Below are 14,283 nucleotides of genomic sequence, written 5' to 3'. Positions count from 1 at the left end.
AAGTACATACGCACACTTTAAGACACTGATGCACAAGACTACATATATTACAAACAAACAAAGACTCAGATGGACAAGACTGTACATACAAACAATAAGACACCAGTGGACAAGAGTACATGCAAATACTAAGGCACAGATGCACAAAAGTACATATGAACAATAAAGCACAGAATAAGAGTATATGCAAAGAATGAGACACCAGTTGACAAGACTACATAGGAGTACATACAAACAAACAGACACAGATGTGCACGGTTACATAAAAATGAGACAGATACGCAAGAGTACATACAAACACCAAGGCACAGATGCACATCAGTAAATGACAACACTAAGGCACAGATGCATAAGATTACATACAAACACTAAGACACAGATGCACAAGAGTACATTCTCACACTAAGACACAGATGCATAAGAGTACATACAAACACTAAGACACATTGCAGAAGAGTATATACAAAGAATGAGGCACCACTTCACAAGAGTACATACGAACACTAAGACACAGATGCACAAGAGTACATACAAACACCAAGGCACTGATGCACAAGAGTGTATACAAAGAATGAGACACCACTTCACAAGAGTACATACAAACACTAAGACACAGATGCACAAAGAGCACGTACAAACACTAGGGAACAAATGCACGGGGGTACATACAAACACTACGATACAGTTGAACAAGGGTACATAATAACACTAAGACACAGATCCACAAGAATACATGTGAACACTAAGACACAGATGCACAAGAGTATATACTCACACTAAGACACAGATGCATAAGAGTATATACAAATGCTAACACACGCATGCACAAGAGTACATACAAAGAATGAGACCCCAGTTGACAAGAGTACATAGCAACACTTAGACACAGATGCACAAGAGTACATACAAACACTGAGGCACAAATGCACAAAGGTATATACAAACACTAAGACACAGTTGAACAAGGGTACATGCGAACACTAAGACACAGACACACAAGAGTACATACAAAGAATGATACCCCAGTTGACAAGAGTATATACCAACACCAAGACACAGATGTACCAGAGTACATACAAACACTAAGACACAGATGCACAAGAGTACATACGAACACTAAGACACAGACACACAAGAGTACATACAAACACTAAGGCACAGATGCACAAGAGTACATACAAAGAATAAGACACAGATGCACAAGAGTACATACAAACACTAAGGCACAGATGCACAAGAGTACATACAAAGAATGAAACACCAGTTGACAAAAGTACATACAAACACTACTGACACAGATGCACAACCGTACATACAAACACTAAGACACAGATGCACAACAGTACATACGAATACTAAGGCAGTCAGATGCACAAGAGTACATACAAAGAATGAGACACCAGTTTAAAAGAGTGCACACAAACTCTAAGACACAGATGCACAACAGTACATACGAACACTAAGACATAGATGCACAAGGGTACATAACAACAATGAGACACCACTTGACAAGTGTACATACAAACACTTAGGAACATGCACAACAGTACATACGAAGTCTAAGACAAAGATGCACAAGAGTACATACGAACACTAAGACATAGATGCACAACTGTACATACAAAGAATGAGACACCACTTGACAAGAGTACATAAAAACACTGAGACACAGATGCACAACAGTATATACAAACACTAAGGCACGGTCCCGCCACAGGTGCACAAGAGTACATATGAACACTAAGACACAGTTGCACAAGGTTACACACTAACACTAACACTAACACTAAGACACATGCAAAAGAATACATACAAAGAATTGAGACACCAGTTGACAGGAGTACAGATGTACAAGAATACATTCTCACACTAAGACACAGATGCACAGAGTCCATAGAAACACTAAGACACAGATGCAAAAAGAGCACATACAAAGAATGAGACCCCAGTTGACAAAAGTACATAGCAACACTAAGAGACAGATGCACAAGAGTACATACAAACACTAAGCCACAAATGCACATAAATACATGCGAACACTAAGACACAGATACACAAGAGTACATACAAAGAATGAGACACCAGTTGACAAGAGTACATACAAACACTAAGGCACAGATGCACAAGAGAACATACGAACACTAAGGCACAGACACACGAGACTACATACGAACACTAAGGCACAGATGCACAAGAGTACATACAAAGAATGAGACACCAGTTGACAAGAGTACATACAAACACTAAGGCACAGATGCACAACAGTACATACGAACTCTAAGACATAGATGCACAACATTACAATAGTACATACAAACACTAAGGCACGGTCCCGCCACAGATGCAGAAGAATACAGGGTAAACTTGGTTTGAAATCATTGAAAGGCTTGTAACAACTGCTGTACAAAGACATTGTGTCGAGGGAAAAGACCTTTTCTAGTTCGCCCTGTTTTAAAAAGCATACGGTTGTCTTGGTGTCGCTGTTAACAGTCTCAGCTTAGGCGTGCAGTTCTCAAGTTCTAGGGCATCTGCCAAGGATTAGGAAATGCGTATCTTTTTAAATTTAAAAATTCTTTTTGGGAAGAAAAGGTCTTGATCTCGTAACCAACACGGCAAGCTGTGAACTCTTTAGTTTCCATTATTTTGTCGTTAAGCGAAAGCGTTTCTGTAAGGTTTATTATTAAATGCGCTTCGCCGCAGTTTCATTTTTTGCTTTCCCAAAGCTGAAGCGATTTTAAACGCTTTAGTTTCAATGCAATTTTCATAATTCCTTGTTGTTCAAATGCTTTGCGGCTTTTAAAAATCATTTTTCGTAAAAGAAAACTATTTCGTAGCTTGCCTTGTTGTTTTAAGACCCCTGTTTTTTATGCAATATGTTATGCAAAAATTCATTACAGAGTAGTGTTTATTTTTTTGCTCGAATTAGTTGCCAGGGAAAACGCTGTGCAAATTGGGTCACATTTTCCCGCCAAAAAACTTACGGGCGCTTATAATACGCATGCGCCAACTTTTTTAAAAAGAAAAGTATCCAATGAATTTCTTAATCAGACTTAACAAATAAAGAACACAAGTAATGGAAAAAGGACTGTTTATTGAGTTCATTTTATACTTTAAATAACAAGTTAAATGGTGTATATATATTACCTGGTTTTCTTTTTTTAAAAAAATCCGGCGCATGCGTATTTGGGAAGCCGTGTATTTTCTAAGTTTTTTGGCGGGAAAATTTGCCAAGGTCAACCAAGGTCATGTTAACACAAATTTCAACTCAATTAAAAACACACGTACCAACAACGCGTTGGACAAGAAAGAATTCGTTAAATCGCGTAAAAAGGTGTTGGTTCCTAAATTCTATGAATAGTGGTAAAATCGGTGAATGGAGGCAGTGAAAACGAAACTGTGACGCAGGGCGCCGGAAAGGCTTAAAATTATATTCGTTTTTGTCCAACAAATTAGCGCTTTCCTTAAGCAGGCTCAAAAGGGTTTGAATACTATAAACAAAATGTACTATTCAGAAGGACTGAATCTACACAACTGTTCCCCGCAACGGTAATGCTATGATACCAAAAGAAAAAAACAATATTCTTAAAGTGCACCAAAGCTCAAATACTTTTCGTTCCTAATATAAATCTCCCCATCCAACGCAAACATATATCACCACTGTTATCCAAAGTTTCGCTTTTTCTGTGCCGTGCAAGCTACGTAAACTTGGCAGAACTAGCAGTAAATTTGAACCCACGACCGTGATATGAGAGGCATGGGTCTATTCTCGATTTTACGTCACAAACTATTTTGCAATGCAAATCCGTTTGTGGCGTCAAATCGAGAATAGACCCGTGGGTCCAAATCACTGCTAGTTTTGATTAACTTTGCGCGTCTTGACCGCCACACAAATGGTAAAACAAGTTTGCTTTAGGTGGGAAGGACAAAAAATATGTGAGTTTTAGGTGCACTCAAACGACAAGCAATCATTGATGTGACGTAGTAAGTCACCATGGAACCAAAACAGTTGTGTAAACACATTGTAATGACACCTTGTCCAAGAACGCTTACATCTCAAAAATCAACTTAGTGACCTCGAATTTTTATTGCTGAAAAGTGATAAACGGGCTAAGATAAAAATTCTTGCAAACTTAGCACAAAAAATCTCTGGAGCGCATTTATAGCCACCTTCACAACTGGGAAATTTTAAGGTGGCTCTTAATCCGCTCCAGAGAAGTTTTTAAAACTTTGTATGTAGAGAGTTTTATCTTAGCCTGCTAATCATTTTCCAGCAATAAGAAAATGATACATCACCGAGATATAAGCACTTAAAGACAAAATAAAGCGTGTTTTTGGATGTCTCGTTTGTTGTCGTGGTAACGTATTACCTCACATTAATGAACGCATCTTGCTTAGCAATTATTGTTGTTTCATTTGGTACCATAACATTCATGTAGAGTTAACATCTGAATAGAACATTCCCGCTAAACTGTTGAAACTCGTTTGAGACACAGTGTAACCTAAGCAAATATTAACGGTACAAGTTGCTCACGATTTTCGCGCACCTAAAAGCACAGTCTAACTTATTTCCTTATTTTCGCAAAGGGACAAAATATCGCGAACGCACCGAGTTTAATCTTCCATTTTAACACATTAATAGTCGCTTGCCACGTTCGGGCGAGCCGAGAATACCGAGAATACCCGAAGAAGGTAGCAATGGAAGACGGATGTGTTCGCAGGCAAGCAACAATAATTCTGTCTAATTCGTTTTGTTGGGAATATACAAAAACGATTGGCGCACGAATGACGGCCACGCGGAAAGCAGAAGCGAGAAGCTGGACAGTGTCAAAGCATGGTTGCCGGTCGGGAACAACATGCTGAAATTTTTCAAGCTAAATAGCAACACAAGATGCAGTTGTGAGCAGTTATTGTACCGTTAAATATTGTTGAAACTTTCCCATACGGTGCAACCAAGATACAGCTAACATAATGAATAAAGAAAAATAAAGAAAAAGAGGGGAAAAAAGAGACGACTATCTATGTCCAAAAAAAAGACTGCCAACGACTAAAAAGGCTACAGAAAAGTACAAAACACTATGGAATACTACAATGTAAAGAGTACAAAACAAGTTATTAAAGACTATGAAAGACCACAAAAGAGTTCAAAACACTATGAAATACTGCATTGTACAAAAGATTACAAAACAATTAAACACTATTAAACACTACAAAAAAGTACATTCAAAAGACTACGAAAGACTATGAAATACTAAGAAGTACTATGAAAGAGTACAAAAGAGTACAAAAGAGTACAAAAGAGTACAAAACACTACGAAAGACTACACAGGACAATAAAAGACCACAAAAAAGTAAAAAAACACTATTACAGACTGCATTTGTATGAAAAATCACAAAAGTGTACAAAACACTATTAAACACTATTAAAGACCACAAAAGATCACAAAAGACTATGAGAGACCACAAAAGAGTACAAAACACTATAATTAAAGATAATTAAAGATAATTAAAGACTATGGAAGACTATGAAAGATTACAAAACACTTATGAAAGGCTACAAAACACTATGAAAGGCTACAAAGGACTGTGAAGGACTACAAATAACTACAAAAGAGTACAAGAAAATATGAAAGACTGTCCAGATCCAAACGACACTCCTAACGTGGATAAAAGATTGTCAAGAACTTGTATATGCAAATTGATTGTCTAAAAAATTGAAAAACTACCTGTACATGGAAAAATTTCTATCTCCTCGGGGACTAGTTTCCCAAAAATGTACTTACATGTAATACACCTTATTCCAAAATGGCCGCTGAAGTTAAAATATTCTTTTGATTTTTGAGCTTAAAAACGAGGCAAACAACAGTATGCAAATTATCAGTTGAATCATACATTTAGGTAAAAAGCCACATGAAGAATTTTTTCAGTCTAAGACCAAAAGAAGCAATGGCTGATCACTTCAATTTCTGCTCGCTCTGAACCAGAAAAAGCCTTCCTCTCAAATGATAAACGAACTTTACATCTTAGAAGAAAATAATATTATGGTGAAAACTGTAATAAAATTTCTAACACTTGAGTTTGGATAAGGTGAAAGTTTGAAAAAATGATTCAATGAAATGCAATAATGATAATGATAATAATATTTATTATCATTCGCTGTATTTTGTCCTTCCTTTTCATTGGCCGAGAGCCCACCACGTGACCTTCAAATAACTGCCTACAAGTAAGTGTTTTGCTGCAAATAATATTCTGCTCATGTGCAGTTGACATCACGCTCTTGTGAGAAAATGGCAGATCGGTTCCCTGAGCTGTTAGAGAATGATTCGACATCTTTAGTTGATCGAAAGAACAGTGAGAATACTAAGAAAGGAACAAAAGTTGCAATCAACGTATTTCGAGAGTATCTGATTTTCAAGGAAAGAAAGGTGGACTAAGAGTCACTAGTGTCATCGACGCAAAGGACAAGTTGGCAAATGCATATGTACTGAAGAGATTTTATGCTGAAGCCAGAAAAAAGCATGGCGAGCTTTACACCACTGTGAAAGCTTCATTTGTCGGGATAAGCTTTGAAAACTGTGAAATTCTTCAGCTTTGTTGAAGCCTAGTGTTATTGAACATTTGACTGTAACTACAATTTGAAGTCTACAAATATAATTATGGTGAGAAAGAAACCAATTGATTGGTGCCATTACTCGACTCTGCAAGGCAGCGCACGCTTACGGCTTCTCGGAAACAAAAACAAAAAAAAAACTCTGTGATCGAATGATAAAACAATTATTGACCTCGGTTATCCCAAAATATGGTGATTTGTCAGTGTCTCGCAGATCAATTATTTGCCTCAGCCTTCAGCTTCGGCAAATAATTGATCTGCTCGCCACTGACAAATCACGATATTTTGCTAAACCTCGTCCAATAATTGTTAATTATTAACAGCAACAAATAATAATAATGATTATAATAATGAATTTTAAGAAAATGACGAAACCTTTGAGTTTATAAGAAATGTTTAAACAGAAACTTCTGCCATCCTCAGTTAGTCCTCATACAAAGCGATGAAAGCTGAATAATAATGATAATAATGATAATAATGGCAAAAACAAAAACACAAACCAGGAGCTCTTATAGAAAATCATCATGAATGTCAAGATTCTATGGGATTATGACAATGATGATGATGATGATGACAAATAATGATCAGGATCGTGACAATGATGATAACGATTATTTGAACAATGATGACAAGGATGATAATGATGATGATGATGATGATGATGATGATGATGATGATGATGATGATGATTAGGAAGATCATAGAAAACCAAATATTGTTACAGTAGTAACTGAAAAGGAAGCAAGATATGCTTCATTAGAGATGTTGTCTATAGTATCCTTCTGACAAGATCTGTGATCAAGAAAAGAAGAAAAGGAAAAGACAAAACCCTAAGGTTAACACTGACCCAAGAGAAAATAATTATGGCCAATAAATAATGCGGACGTGATCCCAATTATCATGGATTAACTAGGTACAGTCAGTCAGCAGATCAAAAACCGTACACAAAAAATAGGCATTATCATCAGGGAAGAACAATTGTACACTGTAATTCCCTTGAAAATGACTGTACTATCCAGATGGTTGTCAAACTGGGCACAATTGATATTCAGACACAGGACACTAAAAAAATGCAATAAAAAGATGGGGTCACCATGCTTGTTTTCGCCCTGCATGCCCTTTATTCTAAGTGTTTTTTATTTTACCAAATTACGCCGAAGTGTTCGAAAATTGATCAACTGTAAAAATAGTTGTTATATAGCAAAAACTACAGAATATTGCTGAAAACTTGAGCCTACTAGTTTGTCAAGGCTTTAATCTTTTACTAAAGTGATTTCAAATTGCTCAACCTTGCAAAGAAATGTAAGGAAATTGGACCAATACAGTCATCACTCAGTGTCTGACTCCAAATGCAGTTCCATGTCATTTATATGTAAATACTACAACTTCTACAGTTGTACAATCCAACTTTTTTTCTCTATAAAATATGTTTCCGTGTACCTACATGTATCACGCACGAGTAAATAAACCATTAAAAGGGAGGGGTGGGGGGAGCCCACAATGTTCGTTTCTTTGCAATACGACAACAAATGGATGGCAAAGGGGCAATTTCGGCTACATTTTCCTCAAAAGGGCTGGGACGATCTCCAAACAACAACTTCTTAACCGAGAAAAGTTATCATGATTGTGCTTAAAAGCTCTTGAAAAACAAATGCTTAATTTAATAATAACAAAAATAATAATTTAATAGTAATAGTAATAATAATAATAATAATAATAATAATAATAATAATAATAATAAAGATATATTGGAATGTGCCCTTTATCCTTGAGAAGCCACTGGAAAATGGAGCTAATAAGCCTGACATGATTGTACATGTATATGATAAAGAAACCAACATCTGGACTCTATTTGAAGGCACAGTCTGCCAAGTAGACAAAATTGCAGACCGATTCAAAGAAAAACAAACAAAATACAAAGAACTGCGCACAGGCATTAAAAGAGAGTACAAAAGTACAAGCGTATATCAAATCAATATTGTTTTTGACGTCCTTGGAGGACACCATGAACAATTGAGAAATGACTCAAGATCAATTACGAACACTGACAAGGAACTGAGTTACCTCATCGAACGCTGCCAGAAATGGATTTTGAACCAGAATGTAAATATCATTAAGAAGTTCTACGAATTTGTTTAAGCGAAAAAAGGAATGTAAATTGATGTAATTAACTAGCTAAGATTTAAAATCCGCTGATTGATGTAATAATGATATGTACAAAAGTAAATAGAATCTGCCATTATAATAATGATAATGATAATAATAATAATAATAATAATAATAATAATAATAATAATAATAACAATAACAGTAGCAATTATAATACAGTATAGTAACACACAGGAGCAACACAGTTAATAACTTATGACTAATACTCTGCTTGCTGGTCAAGTGGAAGTGTATGTATGACTGGTATAATTGATTTTCACAGTGCATCTAAAGCTGTACATGAACGTTTTTTTTCCGAGAGGATCATGACATCATGACATCCAAATTGAATGCTGACACACAAATAGGCAAATATCCAAATTACAAAGTGACACACACATGGGTGATCAGTTAGACGAATAAGGAGCTACAAACTTTCAATAGGAAGAGTAGGAAGGTGATGATGATGATGAAAAACGCACAGCAATACATACATGTACATGTATAGGAATATAATAATAGTTAATTAATAATTAATTAACTATTTATGTTAATAAATAGTTTGAGAGGAATAAATAAATAGTCTGAGAGGAAGAAAACAATCTGGGATGGTCAATGTTTGTTCCTGTAGAGAATAAGAAAGAGGTACATGTAATGCTTAAGGAAAGTATGGACAATGAGCTGACAGGGAACAATGAAGAGGAATGATGCAAAAGCACCAAGAAAGCATTGGAAGATAGAAAAGCAGGATTTCCAAAACGTATGGACTGTATGTCAGAGAAAAGGGACAAAACTTGGAAATTTTTTATAACTACATGTACAATGTAGATGAGAAAAGACCACTGGAAAGGCTGTACCAAAGCACTTAGAGTGTGTATTTGTTACAATAGTGCCTGGGAAAAAGGAATAAGAACTTGAAACAACTGAGCCACAGAGTGCAGGATTTATGGCAAAAACAGAGAGAGATAGTGAGTCACCTGGTCAATGAAGGTACATGTAGTAAACTACACGTAGCACAATGAGATACAAAAAGAGACATCCATAGCTCAATGTGCACTTTGGCAGTTACATGATTGCATTTATAAGGCCATGAACCTGAGGCAGCCAGAGAAACAAGGCCTGTAAGATCTGGTAGGACTTCAAAATGCAATGTGACCAAATGACAGAGGTTATGAGGCCAGATAAAGTCCACATGTACATCAACAAAGGAACACTATTGACATTGCGATTCCTGATGATAACAAAGTGAAGGACAGAGATGAGACAATAATAATTATTGAAAAAATATTTCAAATGCTAAGGAAAGACATTCTATTATTATGTATTTAACACCCCTCACTTGGAAGGAATTATTTTGCTTCATGGAAAAGCATTGGTTCCTTAATAAATTGAAAGTGATTATTTTTGGTGGCTTCATGTACATGTATCTTCATGTAAAATAATAAGCCTGAAAGCTGTTAACGATAATAAAGTAAATCAAACTTTTTCAACTTTTGTCATCTTTAGGCCTCGGATAAAGCCATCTGATATTGTACAAACAATGAAATGATATATGAAATGGATCATATATGAACTGCGGATATGAAATCAAGTGAAGCTCAGTATGATCCTCGCAGTTACAAATGAAATTTTTACAATTGCGTACAGAAGCCTGAAAATTTCAGGACTTCAATGGGGTTTGACTGACTTGACTGATATTGTATATGTACATTGCTTCAAAATTCCCTAACTGTAAATGTACATTGTTTACAGTAGTTACAGTACATGCATTCCCAAAGGAAACAGAGCAACTTACATGTAGCACTTAATTATTTTGTTTCTTAGTCCATCAACTATGATCTATGATTTTGCTGAACAAAGGGTTTTGATTCTGAGAAAGTTAGTTATTTGGAAAAAAATTTTAAAAAATTACAGTCTGTACAAATGACTTTCTCAAAAAAGAGACAAACTTGAACATGACACTTTCAAAAAAGTGCTCACATAGGAAAAGCAAACAGGTGTAAAGACAACAAATTTCTTTCTTAAGCCACTATCAATTTCATACCTGTTTTTCACCAATAATAATAGTTATTATTACCATGGAATGTTTACTTATCAAGGTAATGATTGTTCCTAGGAGTTAAATACATGTATATCATTGGTTGCACTGTATCGCAAAGTTGAAATTTAGTGTCCCTAAATCCAGGTTTTCTTAAGAAAAAAACTATGGGATGGACCACTACAAAAGTTACATGTGACATGGCTTGAGGAGACTGTCTAAACTAAAGGCCCCCCTCCCCCCTTCCAAACAGTGTGGATATTTTTGGAAGGGGCAGGGGATCCAACTTTAACAATGGTAATATAAAACAATCTTCTCTGCGGTGGTGGTAATCCTTACACTTGCATCACAAAGAATGATGATCTCTGGCCAGACGTTTAGTACTGAACCAGAGCTTGTTGTCTAGAGAGCTGACAGGGGAAGGGAGAACTTAGTTGACAGTGCTTAGCATCATCAGTGGATTGTACAGATTTGAGAGTCATTGACCTACATGTAATTTGTCACCAGAGAATGATGTTAGTCATTGCCTGCCAAGATCATTGCATTTCAATCCCCCATAAATTTTGTCATTCTAAGGTTTGCTTGGCTATAAAAATGGTTTTGTCACTTGTTTGGAAGTTCTGTTGGTGCAGTAATCACTGTTCAAAGGAAATTTTTCTGAGTGCATAAACTGCATGTACCTCTCCAGAGTCACTGAAAGTATGATGCACTGTAGTTTGTCATGCAGTCAAACCCCTGTGGGTGACACATTCAACACAGTCCCAAGCAATTCAGTAGTTGCCTTGTTGACTGAAGATCAGCAACATAACATACATGTATTGTAAGGTCACCATGTGTCATGCATGATCACTTTGTTGAAGTCAGCAGTTTTTTGTATTTCACCCACTCCACCCTAGTCCAACAAACCCCTCCTCTCCTCCACCACTCACATGTGTGATTTTCGTACTGGTCCATACTCAAACTAGATTAGTCCTTAGACTACTGTACACACTTGCATGCCACTTAAAAAAGTCAATGCTTGAAAATTTGAAATCCTTATAATGTAGCTGCAACAAATCTCAAGTGTACTATATAATGAGCTGTTTCAAAGTGAGGCCTTAAACTTTGGTGAATACAGTAATATTGAACTTGTATGCTACGAATTTCTTCTACCTCAATGTCCCTCTTTCTTTTTCCCAAAGAATGATTGTCTTCTTCTTCATAATGACTCAACTTGACATCTTGAATTTCCTTGTACAATAATTTCTCTCCTGTAAAAAAATGATTATGGAGAAAAAAGTTAAAATTGAAACCATCATTTTATGTGAGTAAGGGTGAGATTACACCAAGCAAGTATTTGGTCCGATTAAAAATTTAGAAGTAACAAAAGTATTACTACTTTGGGCTTTCAATAATTCAAGAGAAATAATTTCATTGCATAAGTCTTTAAAACCAAAGTTTTTAAGGGCCAGATGCAACATAATCTTATATTGTAATTCCATTTAGAAATTAATTCCTTTTTACAGTCTTTATTAATAACAATTACAAAGTACACATGTATTACAGTAAAAAGAAGAATAAAGGAAAAATACAAAAACTTAATTGATTAGTTTGATAAAATATTAATTGGTTGCCTCTAAAATAACACTATTGCATCTTTAATTGGACTACATGTACATATACAAAGAAATTTTGGCAAATTGTAAAATTTGGAATGTTTTGGACATAATACTCCCACTTAATTAATTTTATGATATTCAAAGTCATGTAAAAATTAATAACCAGACATTCCTAAATAAACAGAAATTCCAGGCAGTGCAATGAAGTCCTAATTAATTATTGTTATCTAAGGATCACCAATCTGGCTGAAATCAGACCTTCTACATGTATGACACTTTGCATGACTACAACTATTTGGACGACAAAAGGAGGAAAGTAAATTCCATTCGACATGTACAATGTAGTTGTGGTGTGGAAACAGTTTCCAAAAAGTATGAAGAAAAGGGGTTTGCTTAAGATATACTGTAATATAAAATAAATGAACTCCCTACCATCGATAGAAAACTTATTTCCTTGTTCTTTGAGTGGTTCCTCTCTTCTTGACAAGATTCAGTGTACATGTATTCTGTCTGTATTGACAAAACAATGGATAACAGAACAATTATTATTTTCCCATCAAGGAGTTGACACTTAAATACACATATCTGAGCACTTAAATAAACACCAAGGTTTAAAAATCAAACATAACATTTGGTAAACCAGCAAAATGCTTTCAAAAATCACTGTAGCATTAAAATTGAATTATTCAGTATTACACAGAAAAGGCTGTGTCTAGATGTTAAGCAGACAGACAGGATTTTGAAAATACTCTGTGTCCGGTAGTCTGATGATTTCTCAATTTTGCGTCATCTTTGCGAAATATTCAAGAATTCAATAACATTTTTATTTAGACCACTAAAAAGTTGTCAGTTACATGAACAGCTGTGAATCTGTTGAATTGGCTTTAAATTTTCACTGTGTTTGACTGATATACATGTACATGCGGTGTCTGACATTTGCAGACTGCAGACTGCCTACAAATAGAGTTAACTGAATAGAGTGTAATGTGAAGTGCTAGATTTCTATCCCATATGAATCATGTGAGCGTTAGCCCTACTGATGGAAATGGGCCCACACAAGGACAGAGAAAAACTCTGAGCAAGGTGGGAATTGAACCCAAGACCTTCGGGTTAGATCTCCGCCGCTCTACCGACTGAGCTACAAGGTCAGACGGGAGCAGGCCGTGGGTTCAATTCCCACCCTGCTCAGAGTTTTTCTCTGTCCTTGTGTGGGCCCATTTAAATCAATAGGGCTAACACTCACATGATTCATATGGGATAGAAATCTAGCACTTCACATTACACTCTATTCAGTTAACCCTGTTTAAAATATAAGTGCTACACGGCCAACGTTTGTATAAACGTAACCTTTCCTTGTGCCTACAAATACCACTGATAAACAGTATTTAAGTCTAAGCATCCATTTCAAATAGCGCTGATAAACAGTATTTAAGTCTAAGAACCCGTTTTAAAACGGTTAGCTTTCAATAATTGTGGTTTAGGGTTAATCAGTCTGTGGTCTGCAGTCTGCAAAATTATGTCAGACACCGATGTACATGGTACCTGTTGGTACATTTGTACTTGTCGAAATAAGTGAATGCTAACCGTTTTAAAATAAGTGCTTAGACTTAAATACAGATCCTTGGCACTTCTTAAATGTGTGTTTAAAACCTTAAATACTGTTTAACAGCGCTTAATAAAAAGGGAACTTTTAAAATATGCCGGTCATTTAGTGATAATTGAAACCTCCTAACGGCTGCTGGTGATTATTAATTTTTCAGACACTCTCTACCGAAAAAACCTCTACCAAGGAGATGGAAAGAAGTTTGATATACTGAAATTGTTTCCATGTTTCCTACATAAGACATTAAAACATGAAATTATCTTTACCTGAAACCTGCTATGGACGCCGC

The 14,283-nt window shown here is 35.8% G+C and overlaps 1 long non-coding RNA gene across 1 annotated transcript; it reads right to left on the bottom strand.

Annotated features, from left to right (window-relative positions):
- Positions 1-9,181: 9,181 nt before the first annotated feature.
- Positions 9,182-14,283, bottom strand: LOC138057860 (uncharacterized). The gene is made up of 3 exons (XR_011133735.1): positions 14,261-14,283; positions 12,824-12,901; positions 9,182-12,043 (listed from the first exon to the last, which is right to left on the bottom strand). It is a non-coding gene; the product is annotated as an uncharacterized lncRNA (long non-coding RNA).

This window comes from Montipora capricornis, chromosome 7, assembly GCF_036669925.1.
Source record: "Montipora capricornis isolate CH-2021 chromosome 7, ASM3666992v2, whole genome shotgun sequence".
Taxonomy (NCBI): domain Eukaryota; kingdom Metazoa; phylum Cnidaria; class Anthozoa; order Scleractinia; family Acroporidae; genus Montipora; species Montipora capricornis.
This window is presented reverse-complemented; position numbering and strand designations above follow the sequence as displayed.